Source organism: Glycine max, chromosome 13 (assembly GCF_000004515.6).
Source record: "Glycine max cultivar Williams 82 chromosome 13, Glycine_max_v4.0, whole genome shotgun sequence".
NCBI lineage: Eukaryota > Viridiplantae > Streptophyta > Magnoliopsida > Fabales > Fabaceae > Glycine > Glycine max.
Window position 1 is genome coordinate 7,470,788 of NC_038249.2, and position 17,575 is coordinate 7,488,362.

The 17,575-nt window shown below is 34.4% G+C and overlaps 1 pseudogene; it reads left to right on the plus strand.

Moving 5' to 3' along the window:
- The first annotated feature begins 2,531 nt into the window (after nucleotides 1-2,531).
- LOC100805256 (endoplasmic reticulum oxidoreductin-2-like) lies at nucleotides 2,532-7,694 on the plus strand (annotated as a pseudogene).
- The last annotated feature ends 9,881 nt before the right edge of the window (nucleotides 7,695-17,575 follow it).

A 17,575-nucleotide genomic window follows, 5' to 3' on the forward strand; every position in this document is an offset into this window, starting at 1 on the left:
GTTGTTCTTCGGTCTTCAACCGGTAGGTTCCTGAAATTGAACTTTTCAATTCATTCTATGTACCCTTAGTGGTCCCCACTTGCTTTGCATGCTTTTATTTTTATTTTCATTTACTTTCCGTACCCCCTTTTGACGTGCTTTAGTCATTTATTTAAGTCATTTTCTCGCCTAATAAAAAATAAAATAAATTTCCACCGATCATTCGATCATTCGATCATTCGTATTGTAACATCTTTTAATTTCTGTTAAAATGGAATTTGACCGTTCGGTCATGCCGTAACCACTTTTAAAACCAAAAAAGAGGCAAAATAATAATATAATAGTAAAAAAATATCTTTTAGTAAAATAATCAAAAAAATCAATCGGATGTTTTTTTCTTTGGGATTTTTCTTTCTTAATCGAATTGACTAATAACCAAAGTGAAACTAAGGCTAAAATCAATTCATAAATCAAACTTTTGTCATCACCTAAAAAGCCATTTTTAAGGTCCAACGCCTTGAAATGGTCTTTTCCACTTTTATTGGTTAAACGTGAATTTCTAAAGCCTAAAATCAACACGTAGCTTTGTCACCTCTTTCAAAAAAATAATAAGAGATCATTAATGGTCTAATGCCTTAATGTTTTCTCTCCTTTCAAAAGAACCGAAATATTGTTTAATGGTTCAACGCCTTAAATGACCTTTCATTCAATCAAAATATATCTTGCAAAAAGGATAAAAACAACTTAACCAACGCTTAGTTCTCAAAAGAACTACGTAGGTCTGATTTCCTTATCACAATTGAGCGATATGTAGGAGCAAGGGAAACACCCTTGTCGACCACAAAAAGATAAAAATACAAAAGGCATAAAAAGACATAAAAAATGTAAAAGGGAAAATAAAACAAATTGAAGTCATATTTGCACACTCGATTAAAGGCTGTCGTCCCTTGTGATGGACGCGTGGGGTGCTAATACCTTCCTCATGCATAAATACAACTCCCAGACCTTTCACTTAAAGTTCGTAGACCACGTCTTTTTCGGTTTTTCTGACGTTTTCCTCAAATAAACGTTGGTGGCAACTCCGTGCATATTCCTTTCTTGGAAGACGATCCCGTGAGTCTCGCGTCGTCCTCCTGCCGAAGGGTAGGTTGCAACAACTACTAAAAAAATAAGTTTTAACATCATCCTGTTAACATCGGTTATTTGAAAAACCGATACCGATGTCGTCTAGCACTTACAACATCAATTTTTTAAATAACCGATGTTAACAACTTCATTCAGTGCGATTTCAACATCGGTTATTTTAAAATCGATGTTATAAGTACTTGACGACATCAATTTTCAAATAACCGATGTTAACAGCTCGATTTACTGTGATTTTAACATCGGTTATTTTAAAACCGATGTCGTATAAGCACTTACAACATCAATTTTAGAATAATCGATGTTAATATAAACTCTTTTTTTAATTATATATATATTCATAAAAAAATCATATATTGAGTTATTAATTATATTTTAATTAAAAAAATATAATAATTAATAAATAATAACAAATTGAAAAGGTAAGCATTTAAAAATTAAAGTAAATTTTTAGAATAAATTCTGTAATTTTAATTTTATTATTTCATGATTATCATTTAAATATAACACACATTTATATTAATTATTTCATATTAGTTCATTTGAAAAAAAAACTATTTTTAATAGTAGAGTTTAACTTTGATAGAATTTTTATAGAATGCTGGTAAAAACAATTATATCATCAAACAATTAAAATTTATTATTAATATATTTTATTTAATTATTATAAAAAAAATTTATCATGCAAAAACATTTATATAGACAATGTATATATTATTTATTATCAAAATGTCTAGTAAATATTTAAAAAGTATATTTTACGAGATATTTGTCACCATTTAATAAGTAAATATTAAATCATCATTATATTTTAAAATCTCTACAAACTTATACCTACGACTACTTTTACTTATGGATATAATTAACGGTAGATTAAATATATATAATTTATGATTTTAAAAAATTAAGATTATTTATTAAATTTTTTATTTTATAGAAAATTATAAAATTTGTAACTTAGTTATAATATTTTATTTATTAAAATAATTTATTTCAATGAAAAAAATAAATTTAACCTGTCATATTTTTTATTATTCCAAAAACATACATCACAAAATTCCTTAAAATATATTTTTACAACCACCTAAATAAAATATAAATTTAATTTTTACAAATAATAAAAAAAATCATACATTGGAAAGATAATTCTTAAAATAATAAAAATGAAATTCACTATACTTTTTTACTGCAAACTCACTAAACTTATACTACATAAAATATATATAAAAACAGACACCCACATAAAATATATACAAAAAGATACTCCTACAAAGGAAGAACAAAACACAATCCTTACACCCTGTGGCACATCTTTTTTGCATTTTGAAACTGGAGAAAACCCTAGAAACCAAACCCTTTCTCGCATTGCCATCTACCTCCATAACGATAACACTATGCTTGCTACAATCATGGCGGACGTCATGGTAACAAAGGAGATCGAGGACACGGCGCTGCGTCTCGGCGTCAATCTCCACTCTCGATCTCGACACCATTCGCCTCCCTCCCGGCGAAGATTGCGGCCTCTTGAGCCACCTTTTCTCAGGCTTGCAGCCTCTTGAGCAAGTTCTTGAAGGAGAAACGTGCTTCTGCTGATTCCACCCTTGGAATTGGTGGAAAAATAGAACATAAAAAGGGTATAACCTTTTATTTATTTTTATATATTATTTCCCCTTGTGGAATATTATTATTATTAGCCTTGTTCACTAAGTTTTTATTATGCGATGTGTTCACCATCCAATTTTTGTTGTGGGTAGGCTTTGTGTCACAATTGATGGTTTGGTGAGGGAAATTATTTTTGTGTGACTTACTGATGTGCTAAATAGCATAGGAATATCTAGAAAGTTTGTGAAATTGCTTGTGACGAGAATTGCTGATGGGGGTGTTGTTTGTTTGGATTTGGAAATTCTAGCGAGTACCAAGGATTTGTAAGGAAGCTTACAAAACTCAGATGGGGCCTTAAAGCTAAGCACTTCTGCCATGGAATTTCTTTTCCAGCTTGTGGAAAACCCTTGCATTAAGAAGTCTAGTTGTGCTACTGTATTTTTTTATTGTTATTTTTTTAAGTCTAAGAAAAAAGTAAAAAAAAAAGTGACTTTTGTTCTGTGGAATAATTTAGGGAATTCTAACTTTTGATTTTTTTTTATCTTTATTGGTAGATTATATGTGAATTTCATTATGATTATAGTTGGAGATGGTGAGGGATCCTCTGGATCTGAGGCGGTACACGAAAATCGAGGATAGCGATGACCTAACTCAAGCATTGGTGGAGGAAATCATAGAGAAATGTCTTGGTTTCGAAGTTGAGCAGAGGAGTTTGGTGGTACCTTTCATTTTGTCTAAGATTGATATTTGACAGACCAATAGCTTTGAATGCAAATGATTACCCTATCTTTATCTCTATGCATTATTTTTTTAATCATCTAATGTTTCTTGTTTTTAATAAATTGGATATTGGTCATGTTCTTATCGTCTGTTTCTTTTAATGAAAGATATGTTTAAACTTTTTAATTAGAAAAAAAATTGTCTTTTGTAGATTTGTCTCACGAGTTATGCCAAGAGGAAAAGATTTTGTATAAATTGATATCTGGTCTTCACTCCTCCATATCAATTCATATAGCTTTTGATTATCTACTTGATGAAGCTACAAATTTGGTAAATCTCTCATTCCTCTTTTCCGCAATAGCCTTTTTTTGTTTGAAAGGAATATTTGTATTGCTTTTGATGAATGAATGCAATTATTGCATATTTGAGCATGTAGATAGACAACTGTTTGATTTTTGTTTTATAGCCTAAAAGTTTTAATTAATTTTATTTTCTTAGAGTATTATGGACCTTGTAAAATTAAGTTATTGATCTTTCTATTTACTAAAATAATTTGGATGTAGCTCATTTTGAGCCACCTGCATTTTTTCTGGCATACTGGCACACCCATGTTACTCTAATACATTTCACTATGAACATGAGAAAAATATATTTCAATATCTAATTTCTTTCTTCCCTTTTTATTATTCCAGTGGGGAAAAAATCAAATCATGTGTGTGGCTCTCACACTCTACCCACCTGGGACTCGGCACGGAAGTGCTATGAAAGTTACAAAGTTCTTTTCTCTTTTCTTCTATGTGGTGTGTAACTGTGTCTGGTGATGGTGGTGGAGGGGAACCCCATTGTCTACTCCTACATCAAAGTGCAAATATTTATTTGGACCCTCTTTTGTATTTAATGGTTTCTATTTTTGTGCTGATGAGAGAGGAAGCATAGGAAAGGCACTTCAGATCAGAGGTATCCTTTTTTTTTAAATTCTTTCCAGAGGGGAAGGGGTCAAGTACATTTTGGATTTGAAACAGTGACCAACAGTGAGTTGAATGAATTTGGTTCCAACTGGACCAGTCTTTTGGTACAGTTACAAAAACCATTGTCATGGGTTTGATCTTCAGAACCCAAGCCTCTCTCCAAGCATTAAAGACATCTATTTCAGCTAAGAAATCAAAATGTATGGTTGTACTTTAATCAGTTCATCTTTTTCATTTGGGGGGGGGGGGGTTGAATGTTGAAGTTTTCAACTTTGCATATCCAACTTTAGATATCCTCCGGAGATTGGAATGATTCTCCCTCTCTGCCACTCAGCTTCTGTCACTAACTGTTAGAAATATTTGTTTTCGGTTTCCCTTTTCTTGATGCCTGTTTCAGCGCAAGTTCCCATAGTCAAGTCCATTTATTTTTAGTTATAAGGTTTGAAGACAAACATGTAAAATATTAGGAGTTGGAAAATTGCAATTTTGCTTTCTTTCTCTTTTATTTTTTTAATTTTTTTTGGGGTGCGGGGGGTATGAAAGAAATTGCATTGAAATTGATCATACTTCTCAACTTCAGTTGACCAATTGATTTACCAGATTCATTTACTCAATTTCTTTCAACAGTGCAAGCCAAGGGTTTTAGATAAGGGAAGAAGGGTCCCCCTAAGGTTAGTATTCTGTGTTGACCATTCTTTCTGGGGGCAAGTTGGGTGGAGAGAGAGAGAGAGATGGAAAGGGACTAAATTGGAAAAAGAAAAATAATTTGGTTGAATTCAAGATGATCTATTGAGTATCTGCCCTCCATCTGTGGTCAACTACAATTTAGATATTATTGAATTGAAGACACTCACCAACACAATTTATGCCATACTATCAAATCTTGTCAAGAATCTGTTCTCGGTTACAATTATTATTATTTATTAAAAGCCAATATGGACCCAACTATTTTAATTAATTGAAAGGAGGATCCCACCACCATTTTCTACGCATTCCCCCTCCCAGTGGTTAATAATTTTTTTTCTTTTCTTTCTCAATTTGCTCTCACAATTTCATTTCACTATGCAACATTTCTTTGTTACTTTGATGTATGACCGAGTCCTAAGATACCCTGATCGTGTTAGAAATTTGTATTTCACTTTTCTCTTTGTTCTACGAGCAGTAACCAAAGTGAGTATAAATTGTGATGGTCTAAGTTCACAAACTGTGCATGTATATATGGATCAATCTTGCTATTTTCTTTCTTTTTTTAGAAATACTTGTCAGTTAATGCAATCCACATTCCTCTTTAGGCTTCAAATTATCTGGAACAGGCAGAGTATGATACTTGTAACCCCAATGAGAACCTTACAACACAATCCTTGATAAAACAACTAATTTACAACCTCAAGCTTCAAGCTGCATGTCCAATTCCATTTGATGAAGCTAATTTGTGGAAAGGCCGAAGTGGACTTGAGCTAAAACAAAAAATTCAACAACAATTCAGAAACATCAGGTATTACTTCAAACTAGTGGAAGTGGACTGCGCTCTGTCTAGCTAAATATTATCCATTAATAACTTGTAGGGCTTTGTTGTGCCTTAGTCTCTTGTAAGCATGCATCATACTGCCGACAAATGACAATTGATTACCAATGATTCGTAGTAATGCTCACAAAACCATTTTTGTGGAAGGAATCATAGCATATATAGGTTGGATTTTATCTAAAATCCCATCATTGATATTTTTAGTCCTGTAGTATGGTTTTTCTTTTCATTTTGAGTTTTCCACATACTGATGGATGCTAGATTGGTTTGGTTTATCTGGACTCTTTGATTTCTTATCTAATCTGAACATAAGACAACTAAATGACCACTCTTTTTACTTGTTCTCCATTTAGTATTCTACTACTGATTCAACTTACTCTTTTGATTTATCTCATTGGCAATGGAATGTTATTTTGTGGAATGCAGTGCATTGATGGATTGTGTAGGATGTGAGAAATGTCGATTATGGGGTATGCTTTAGGTTCTTGGTCTTGGAACTGCATTAAAGATTCTCTTCTCTATTGATGGTAAAATAAACTCGAGTCATACAGTAAGTACATTTTGCTTGAGATTTTTGTGTCTTTCTCTCTTTACTGTTGTCTTTATGCATGTACCATAAATCAGATTGCTTCTGCAGTGATCTTTAAATAATACATTCTTCTTCCATGTTAAATCCTGAACTAAAACATGTATATCTTCCTAAGTTGTAATCTAGTAAGTATTTTGCTCCTACATTTGAAAACATTATGGTTCTTTCATGCAGATAATGGCTAGTATCTGCATCATATAATGTTAAATTTTCTTGTTAAATACAAATTAAATCATACAACTAGACATGGACGATCAAAGATTATAAGGTAGTTTGTAGTTACATGACCACTTAAAAAAAAGTTGTGTTTTTTTTTTAAACTTGACCATTTAAATATGATCTAATGATTATACTTACATAGTAAAGTATAAGAAATGACTGTAGTAATTAACTGTAATTTCTATAAAAAAAATTACTTGCAACACCCTATATGTTGCACTTGATGATCTTTCAGCTGCAGCTGCAAAGGAATAAGGTAATTGCATTGACGAACCTTCTCAATCGACTCTTGGAATCCATCAAATTCAGCCACAAAGTGGGACCTACAGCTGAAAGAAACATTGAAGGAAGACATTTTTCTGCTCATACAAGAACATTGATTAGCTCATGGAAAAAAATTTGGTCCTATGTATCTAAAACTTAGGTAACATGCTCTCTTCTAAGTATTTGTCATATTTCTCGTTTGTTGTACCAAACTGAGTATTACATGTTTGCAATCTGCAAGCTATAAATAAAAGAGCTATGAACATGTTGAAGTTTTAGAACCATTAGATTAGGACTGGACCACGTGGGGTTGAAAATTTGAACCCTTTACACCCATTTGTGCCTAGATCTGTTTGGTTTATGGGCACGTGTATGCTGGATCAATTGCTTTGGCACTTGGCTGCATTCATCGCAGGTTATTTTATTATAATACCAATCAATGCTTAGTAGTTTGCATATTTATTTTATCAGTTTTTGTTAATTCCCTCAAGTTATCATCCTTTCATTCTGAATCATGGATGAGTTGTGATTTATTTGAGCTGTGTTTGTTTCAACATTTGTCTAGTTTAGTTTTAAAGTATAAAAACTATTATGCTGAGTTTTTGAATGTGTTGAGCTAAAATCTGCCAAAATATATTATTCTACTAAAGTTTCTATCTCACTTATGGTGCCAAACTTGAAATGACTTCCAATCAGGCTCTTTGGGAAAGGGCTGAGCACATTAGGTAACTATTTCAAACTTATATGGCTGATTATAGGTTTTACTTCTTTTCCTTATTGTTACAGGGTCATATATATATCAGGCACTCTGACCCAAGTCTACAACATTATCTTCTCTCTATATAATTTTTGAAAGTTATTTTCTTATATATATTGACTGCAGTGCAGGAGGGATTGCTTTGTCAGCTTTAGTGCCTGCAACAGTGAGCTCTATTTCTTCATGGGCTAAAAGTTCGGTAGCTAATCTGCAGATTTGTTCTATGCATGGGCTTCTTTTAACTATTGAAGTTGCTGGCTTGTCCTTTGTCTCTCATGTCCAGGTATTCCCATTTCAATTTAGTTCTGATTTTTTTCTCAAATAGAATTAATGATCTGTCGGCAGAATAATTGCAGCATGAAAAGCTTTGCCCTTGCTTTAATGTGATAATATTTGTTAAGGACCAAATTAACTCTTACTACATTGAAATGTCATTGATTGATTCATCTCAGACATCTAGTTGTTTTTAGTAAATTTTTTATTTATTGTTACAATAACCACCCTCCACTACAACAAACTCTTTTATGACAAATGCACATTTTTCTCAACTAAGTGAGAAAAATGTTTATTACGTTTTACCGATTAAAAAAAGAACCAAGTTTTAATTCTTTGATTTGTTACCTAGGCATATCCCTCACCTAGTTGCCTCCTGCCTTGGCGTTTGTCATAGAAGTTCATTTTTGTGTCTACATCCTTCTTGTATCTACTTCTTTGATCTATCTTTTAGCAGCCAAATTATTAACAAAAAAATGTGGTTGGATTTGGGGAAAGTGAAACAATAGAGCAGGATGGAATGAAATTTGGATCATTTAACTAGAATGGAATAAATTCCACTCCATTGCATCCAAAACCCCATCTTTGATTTACTTATTTTGTTAGGATATATATGTAAGTTGAAAATGAGTAATATTTATATCTTATAGTTTGATAATTATCATTTAAATTTGTTTCTAGATTAATATTATGAGATTGTAAGTAATGTGATAATGTAATGAAAATAATAATTTTAAAATATTTTAATTTAAAATTAATATATTTTTTTATGAATTGATTCTTTGGTTTATTGTAAAACAAATAAAATATTTTTTTTTTACAAAAAACATCGGTTGTTTTAAAACTGATGTAGAAAGTTCCCTTATAACATCGGTTTTGACTAAAACTGATGTCGTAAGAACATTCAACATTGGTTTTGTCAAACACCGATGTTGTATATGCACTTTCTACATCGGTTAGGCCTAAAACTGATGTTATAAGGGCACTTTCTACATCGGTTTTTTAGAATACACAATTCAAACATTGCTTTTTTAAAGAACCGATGTTTTTGCACTTTTTTTTTTCATATTTCTTAATATATTACATTGGTTTTTGTAATAACCGATGTTGTGTAATGTATGTTAACATCGATTTTTTGGAAACCAATGTTGACGTTGATAAAATTAACGTCGGTAGTTTCAATATCGGTTTTTTAACCAATGTTGTAAGTCGAAAACAACCGATATTAAAAGCCTACTTTCTAGTAGTGTAATCTTATCTTTAAAATAAAATACTAATCATAACTAACTAATAATCTTATCTAATTACTAACTAATTGAGCCTTTATTTTTGACTTATTACAATTATCCCTCCCACTGAAACGGACTTGTCCTCAAGGCCGATTAGAATTCCAATCAAAATTTGGAAATTGTTGTTGTACTACATGAAGTTCTATCCAAACAACATCTTCGGGATTGGTATGTCGCCATTGGATAAGTACTTCCATGATAGCTCGGTTTCCCTTCTTCATTCTCCTATCCAAGACCGCTAGTGGCTGCAATTGAACTTCCCCTTCCTCATTATACACCAGCAAATCAGTTGAAACCGTAAGGGCACCATGATGTTTCTTTACATAGACCGCTAGTGGCTGCAATTTGTGGAAAGCATAGTTTGCCAAAGTAAGCTGCTTGTATGGCTGAATTTTTAAATAGACTAGGTCTCCACATTTGAACTCCTTGTCCACTCGTTTGAGGTCAGCATAATGTTTCATTCTTTCCTGGGCGCGAAGCAAGTTGTGGTGAAGTAATTAACTTTGTTATCTGCTCTCTTGTCTTGATGGTATAATCCACTACTTCCACCAAAGAATCTCCTGTTAGAGTACTATTTGGCATTGGTACAAGAGGGATCTGCAGATGAAACTCAGTTTAAGTTAGTCTAAACCTAAGAGGGGTATCTCAATTGGGCTTAGTCCAACAAGAGTGATCTGAGGACAAAGCTTGGATTGATTTGGTCTGACGAGGGATCGAGGTTTAGTAACTTAGGCTACAAAAGAGAACACAAGAGCATGATAAAGACCCAACATTTCTACCTACTGCTGTCAATTTTACTTTGCATTTTATAGTTTTAGCATAAAAGTTTAGTTTAAATTTTGTTTGAAATTATCAATCATACATGTTCTCTCAACAATGCTTCATTTCTTAACTTAATTCAAGCTAACGTTAGTTCCCTGTGTTCGATACTCGAATTCATCCGTTTTAATTTTTAAATACTTGATGATCCGGTGCACTTTCCAGCAAACGGAATTTCCCTTGAATATATTTGAACGAAGAAAAAGTGGAACAAAAACCAACTACAGGGGAAATCCAATAATAAGGTCTTTCTGTCTTAGGCCTCTTTTAGGGGTAAAGCTCTCAAGAATCTCATTGCTCCACTTTAGAGACAAGTTGGTAGTAGTAGTGCAATTCAAGACCATATCACTACTACAAATAAGGGATTTCATTATGGTTTCTAGCCATTGGGGAATCAGTGTCATAGAATGTGATATGCCTTGATGAAATCCTACCTCGCAAGGGCATTGGATAGAAGACTCCAAGAAGATTGGACCAAAGATGCAAGAGAAGGCCCCAGGGTTCTCATGAGCCTTAGGGTAGATTTCGGGCCCATGGGCTAAGTATGAGCCCGCTTATCTTCGTACATATTAGGTTAAAGTTTCATTATTTTTGGGCCTTGTATTTAGGGCTCCATAATATAGGTAAGGTACCCTAGAAATGTAGGATTTTTCAGCCCTTGTATTTTAAGGCACCTAGACTAGTTTTTGTATTAGGGGTAGTTTTGTAATTTCACACGCGTTAATTTAATATTTGATGTGTGTGGTTGGAAATAAATTTAATTTAATTGGGAGAAGCCCAATCCAATTAAATTTTAGAGGGGGAGGTAAGCATTTGCTTTCTACACCCCATTGTCACATTATATAGTCACACTTTGTGCATGTCCTTCATGTTTTACATGCCTCGTGACACCTAAGCACACTTAATGGAGAATCTTGGACTTGATCTTGGATTAGTGGGCCGAACCATAGCTAAAATTCACTAATCATAATTAGTGAAATTTAGGCTCCAAAGTTTGGCTCCACAAATTCAATTTCAAATTCAAGTGAAATTCAAATTTCCCTCCAATTTTGTATGACATTTAGGCTATAAATAGAGGCCATGTGTGTGCATTTTTTTCAACTTTGATCATTTGAGAATTACACTTCAAAGTTCAGACCTCTTATGAGGCACAAAATTTTGTGCTCCCACTCTCCTTCTCCCTCCATTCTTCTTCTCCTACCTTCAAGCTCTTATCCATGGCTTCTTATGGTGGTGAGCTTCTTCTTGACTCATCTTCTCCTTGAAGTGGCATCTCCAATCATCTTTCACCTTGTCCATTCCACTGCCATTAATCTTCAAGAAGCAAAGGACTCCATTGATGAAGAAGATCCAAGGCCTACAAGCTTCACTTGGAGCTACATCATGTTCCCCCCCCCCTGAAAATGATTTGACCTCAAATGCCAAGGTTCTTGAAACTCTAGGGATTTTTCCTCAACACCTATAAAAAGAAAAAAAAACATATATATTAGTGGTGTTTGGTATGTTGAAGTAAGGTAAGGTTTGAAAACCCATTTCCTGAGCATCTTCCCATGAAGGAACATGGTTCCTCACCAACTCAATGAGTGGTGCTACAAGTATAAAAAATATGGGACAAACCATTTGTAAAAGTTTGTTAAGTCATGGAAGCCCCAAATTTTTCTTATGCTTGGTGGAGTGGGCCACTCAGGAATAACCTTTATTCTCTTAGGGTTCATGGGAACCCCTTAATCACTATTTAAAAAATTAAGAAAAGTAATGCAATAAAACACATATTTTTTTTTGTATTTTCATGTTGATTATTCCTACCAAAAAAGTATGACAAATCTAAGGTGTCCCATATGAGTACCTAAGTTTGTATTGAAACTAAAAATAAGAACAAACCTACCTAATGAGTCCCTATGTACACAAATCATGAAGATGTTGGGTGCACGAGTGATTTTACAATAAAGGGTTGCACCACGCACAACATTCATCATACCACCCATTTTAGGGATTTGGTGCCTAATAATACCTATTTTGGGCACCAACAAAGCACAAGGATTTAAGCTCTTGCGAACCAAACCCTTATCTAACAACTCCTTTACTTCAAGAATAAACTCAAGCCCAAGAGGTGTGGCAAAGCTAACAAGTGTCTTTTTACAAAGGAGAAAATGTAGAGGTTGTCTAAGAGGGAAAATTTCTTTAATATTTGTCTTTATTTCAAAATGCCTTTCCTTCTTAGCTAACCTCTTGGAGGAGACACTTACCTCCTTACACTCCTCCTTAACCATTAAAGGTTGTCCTTCTTCTTGGGGGTAGATCTCTTCACTAGATTCTTCCCCTTTTGCTTCTTCACTTTCACTAGAGGACGGTGAAGTAGTAGCCTCATCTTGGCTACTATAAATGTCTTGGCCCCTCATAATCATGGTTTTCTTGGTGGGTCATTGAGAAGTAATGTGTCCTCTTCCAAGACATTCAAAGCACTTTATAGAGTTAGTCTTCTCTTGCATACTAGCCTTAGGGGGTTGCTTTTCTATTGTCTTCCCCTTATCATCTTTGGGCTTAGAAGGTGCTGCCCCTAAGATGCCTAGACCTTGATCTTTCTTTGGATAAGAGTGAGAGTCGTAAGGTTTTAAAGTAGACTTTCTTTTAAGTTTTTGCTCTACCCTTATTTCCCAATCTAAGTTAGCCTCTACATCGTCCTTCCCATGGAAGTATGGGAGGTTAATGTTAGCCTCTTGAGGCTTTCTTTCATTTTCTCTCCTATGGTAGTGAGGTCTAAGATGCGACCTATGCCTTCCTTCATAATAGTCATGAAGTTCTTCACTTAGGCTCTTGCAAGAGTTATGACTACTATAGGAGGCATGTTTTTCTATTTTTAATTCTTTTAGTATTTTCATTCTTTCTTCTTTCCTTATTTGTTTCCTCTCATCTTGATTTATTTTTACCCTCTCTTTTCCTTTTTCTTTTCTTTCTAATTTTTCTTTCCATACTTGAGGGAACTCAACTCATCTAAGATTCTAGATAAAGGGTCCTTATGACTAGTACCCTCGCCATTAACACTAGATGAATGATGACTCATGTTGGTTCCTAAGTTGTGGTTCTTTCTTGTTGGGGGTTTGAAAAAATGGTAAAAGCTAGGGTTCTAAAAGAACTCAAGATAAGTGTGATAAGCAAGAAGAAAGTATTATGCAATAATAAGATAAGTGACTAGTAAAGAAAATAAGCAATGAAAGTAAGCAACAAATTAAAGTGAAAGAAATGTAAACTAGGCGGATCCTAAGAGTGTTTGGATGACCTCACTTAAGATTCCCAACAAAACACTCACTATCCTAAGGAAAAATTGCCTAAAATTATTACACACAAATGGAAGTAGGGTGACCTATTGGATGCTCCCAACTTACTTCCAATGAAAGGTCTTTTTGTTACAAAATTTGAAAGCAATGAAAGTAAGCAATTGTCAATTACAAAATTACAAAAAGGTCCTCAATTTTGGTGGTTGTTCTCTCTTTGGTGATTTACTCATTTTGGAGTGCTTCTTAGTCCAATAGCACTTAAGGTGGTTTTCTCTTGCTTCTTGACTCAAATTCTTCAAGGGATGACACCAATCCTCCTTTCCAATTCTCTTAAGGTGGTTTTCACATGCATTAAGTGAATATTTGATGTGTGTGTCAGGAAACAAATTTAATTGAATTGGGAGAAGCGCAATCCAATTAAATTTTAGAGGGAGAGGTGAGAATTTGCTTACTACATCCCATTGCCACATCATATAGTCACACCTTGTGCATGTCCTTCATGCTATACACGCCTCATGACACCTAAGCACACTTAGTGGAGAATCTTGGACTTGATCTTGGATTAGTGGGCTGAACCATAACTGAAATTCACTAATCATAATTAGTGAAATTTTGGCTTCAGAATTTGGCTCCAAAAATTCAATTTCAAATTCAAGTGAAATTTGAATAGAAATTCAAATTTCCATCTAATTTTGTGTGACACTTAGGCTATAAATAGAGGCCATGTGTGTGCATTTTTTCAACTTTGATCATTTAAGAATTACACTTCAAAGTTCATACCACTTTTGAGGCACAAAATTTCGTGCTCCTTTTCTCCTTCTCCCTCCACTCATCTTCTCCTACCTTCAACCTCTTATCCATGACTTCCTATGGTGGTGAGCTTCTTGACTCATCTTCTCCTTGAAGTGGCGTCTCCTCTCAACTCTTCTTCTTCTCCTTTCTGCTGCCATTAAAATTCAAGAAGTAAAAGACTCCATTGATGAAGAAGATCCAAGGCCTACAAGATCCAATGAAGCTACATTAGAGAGACAATCAAGTTCGTTGGCATGCAGAGACAATCATGGTCATCCGTTTTTGTTGTTTTCAAGACTATTAAAGTCTTCCTTGCCTTCGAGAGACATGCAAGTCCGTTGGCATGCCGAGACAATTATGGTGATCCACTTTTGTTGTTTTCAAGACTGTTACAGTCCTCCTTTGCCTTCCAGAGACAATCAAGTTCGTTGGCATGCGGGGAGAATCGGTGTCTTATGCTCTTTATCTTTTCTAAGACTATCAGAGTCTTTCGTCGAGACTTGAAATGTCTCATTTACTTTGCAAGACTTCAAGGTCTTTTGTTGATATACCTGATGCCTCTTGTGCTCTTTCTTTTGACAGGTTTCGCTGATTGGGCTAGTGGTCGGTCGGGTGGTGAGATCGCTCAAATGAAATTAGTGTCTTTATCTTTACTTCCATTTTATCTCCAGTTAAAGATAATTAAAGAGGGGCAACTGTCATACCCTAATTTCGTCCGGGGACGATCGTTGACTATAATTTGGATTCTTGTTGGCCGAATTAAGCTGCTTAACACTAATTGTCGTGCAATTCATAGGGTTTTGTGATGTTTCGGAAGGAAATGTGAAAAATGTTCAAAAGAGGGGCAAAAGGGTCACTTTGGGGACATTTTCCAGCCCTTAGGCCCACTAGAAAGCTTAGGGATGAAGTAACCAACTCGCTTGGGCGAGCTAGGTTACTTCTGGAGGAAGCAAGCAGCTTGCCCAGGCAAGTTGCTGTGCAACCTCCACCCCTCATTTCCAATAAATAGGCATGATAGGGGCTGAAGGAAGGGTCCACCTGAAATCAACAAGATTTGAGTGAAATTCGTGAGAAGAAGGAGAAAGAAGAAGAAAAATCAAGGCCGAGGCGCTTCCGTAAGATTTTCGTGATCGATTCCATGATCGTTCTTCATTGTTCTTCGTCCGTTCTTCATTGCTCATCGTTCTTCGACCGATTAGTTTTCTATTTTGAAACTTTAAATTCATTCTATGCACCCTTAGGGGTCCATCCTTGCTTTGCATGTCTTCATCTTCATTCTTCTACCATTAGTGATCTTTTTCTTTGTTTTAAGCGAGTTTCGACCGATTGTTTAAACCGTAATCTCACTTAATCAATGTTAAAATGAATTTCAACCAATCGTTTGTGTTGTAATCTTGTTTAATCACCGTTAAAATAAAATTCAACCGATCGTTTGTACTGTAACCTCGATTAATCATCAAAAAAATAAGTTTCAACCGGTCATTTACTTTAAAAGTTCTCTTTTATTGAGTTGGAAAATAACCAAGTGAAACCAAAGATAAAATCAACTCATAATCAAGCTTTTGTGCACAAGAAAATCGCTTGAATCCGTTCAATGGTCTAACGCCTTAACAGTCTTCTTTTACTTTTATCGGTTAAAATGAATCGTTTAGAAGTCTAAAATCAACACTCCGCATAACTTTCTCGCTTTTCAAAGAACTACGTAGGTCTGAGTTCCTCATTGCAATTGAGGGTACGTAGGAGCAAGAGCCTCGCTCTTGTCGACCCTAAATAGATAAAAACATAAAAAAGGGAAAATAAAATAAAGATTGAAGTCATGATTTTTCACATTTGATTAAAGACTGCCGTCCCTTGTGACAGACGCATGGGGTGCTAATACCTTCCGCGCACGTAAATGACTCCCGAACCTTTTATTCTCAAAATTCATAGGCCACTTTTGGTTTTTCCTAATGTTTTCCTCAAATAAACGTTGGTGGCGATTCCACGTGTTTTCCTTCCTTGGAAGACGCACCGGTGAGTCTTGTGTCGCCCTCCCACCGAAGGGTAGGTTGCGACACCATCCTCTTGACAACATCATCGGTGATATATCTAAAGGGGTAACAACTAGACACTATTTCAAAGATATTTGCAACAATATGGCTTTTGTTTCTTTGATTGAACCTAAAAATTTAAAAGAAGCCATAATTGATGAACATTGGATCATAGCTATGCAAGAAGAGTTAAATCAGTTTGAAAGAAATAAAGTTTGGGAATTAGTTGAGAAGCCTGATAATCATCTAGTTATAGGAACAAAATGGGTATTTAGAAACAAATTAGATGAACATGGAATAGTAATTAGAAATAATGCTAGGCTAGTAGCCAAAGGATATAATCAGGAAGAAGGAATAGATTATGAGGAAACATATGCTCTAGTAGCCAGATTAGAAGTCATTAGAATGTTATTAGCCTTTGCATCCATAATGGATTTTAAACTTTACCAAATGGATGTGAAGAGTGCCTTTTTGAATGGCTTTATCCATGAAGAAGTATATGTAGATCAACCCACTTGCTTTGAAAACTCAGAAAAGCCTAATCATGCCGTTAGACTGAAAAAGGTTTTATATGACTTAAAACAAGCCCCTAGGGCTTGGTATGAACGTCTGAGTAAATTCCTTTTAGAAAAGGGTTTTTCAAGAGGTAAGGTTGATACTACCCTTTTTATTAAAAGAAAGTTGAATGATATACTCTTAGTACAGATCTATGTTGATGATATCATTTTTGGGTCCACTAATGATTCTCTTTGCAAAGAATTCTCTCAAGATATGCCAAATGAATTTGAAATGTCAATGATGGGTGAGTTAAATTTTTTTCTTGGGCTGAAAATCAAGCAAACAAAGAATGGAATATTTATCAATCAATCAAAATATTGCAAAGACCTGATTCACAGATTTGGGATGGAAAATTCTAAACACATGGCTACTCCAATGAGTAGTGCTTGATATTTGGATAAGGATGAAATCGATCAGTCAATAGGCATTAAGAAATATTGAGGTATGATAGGATCTCTTCTTTATTTATCTACTAGCAGACCTAATATAATGTTTAGTGTTTGTATGTGTGCTAGATTTCAAGCAAATCCCAAAGAATCACATCTTAGTGCAGTTAAGAGAATCATGAGATACCTATTAGGCACTATTAATCTAGGATTATGGTATCCTAAAAATTCCACTTGTAATCTAATAGGATACTCTGATTCTGATTTTGCCGGTTGCAAAATTGATAGAAAGAGCACTAGTGGAACCTGTCATTTCATTGGCTCTGCTCTAGTTTCATGGCATAGTAAGAAACAAAATAGTGTTGATTTATCCACTGCTAAGGCAAA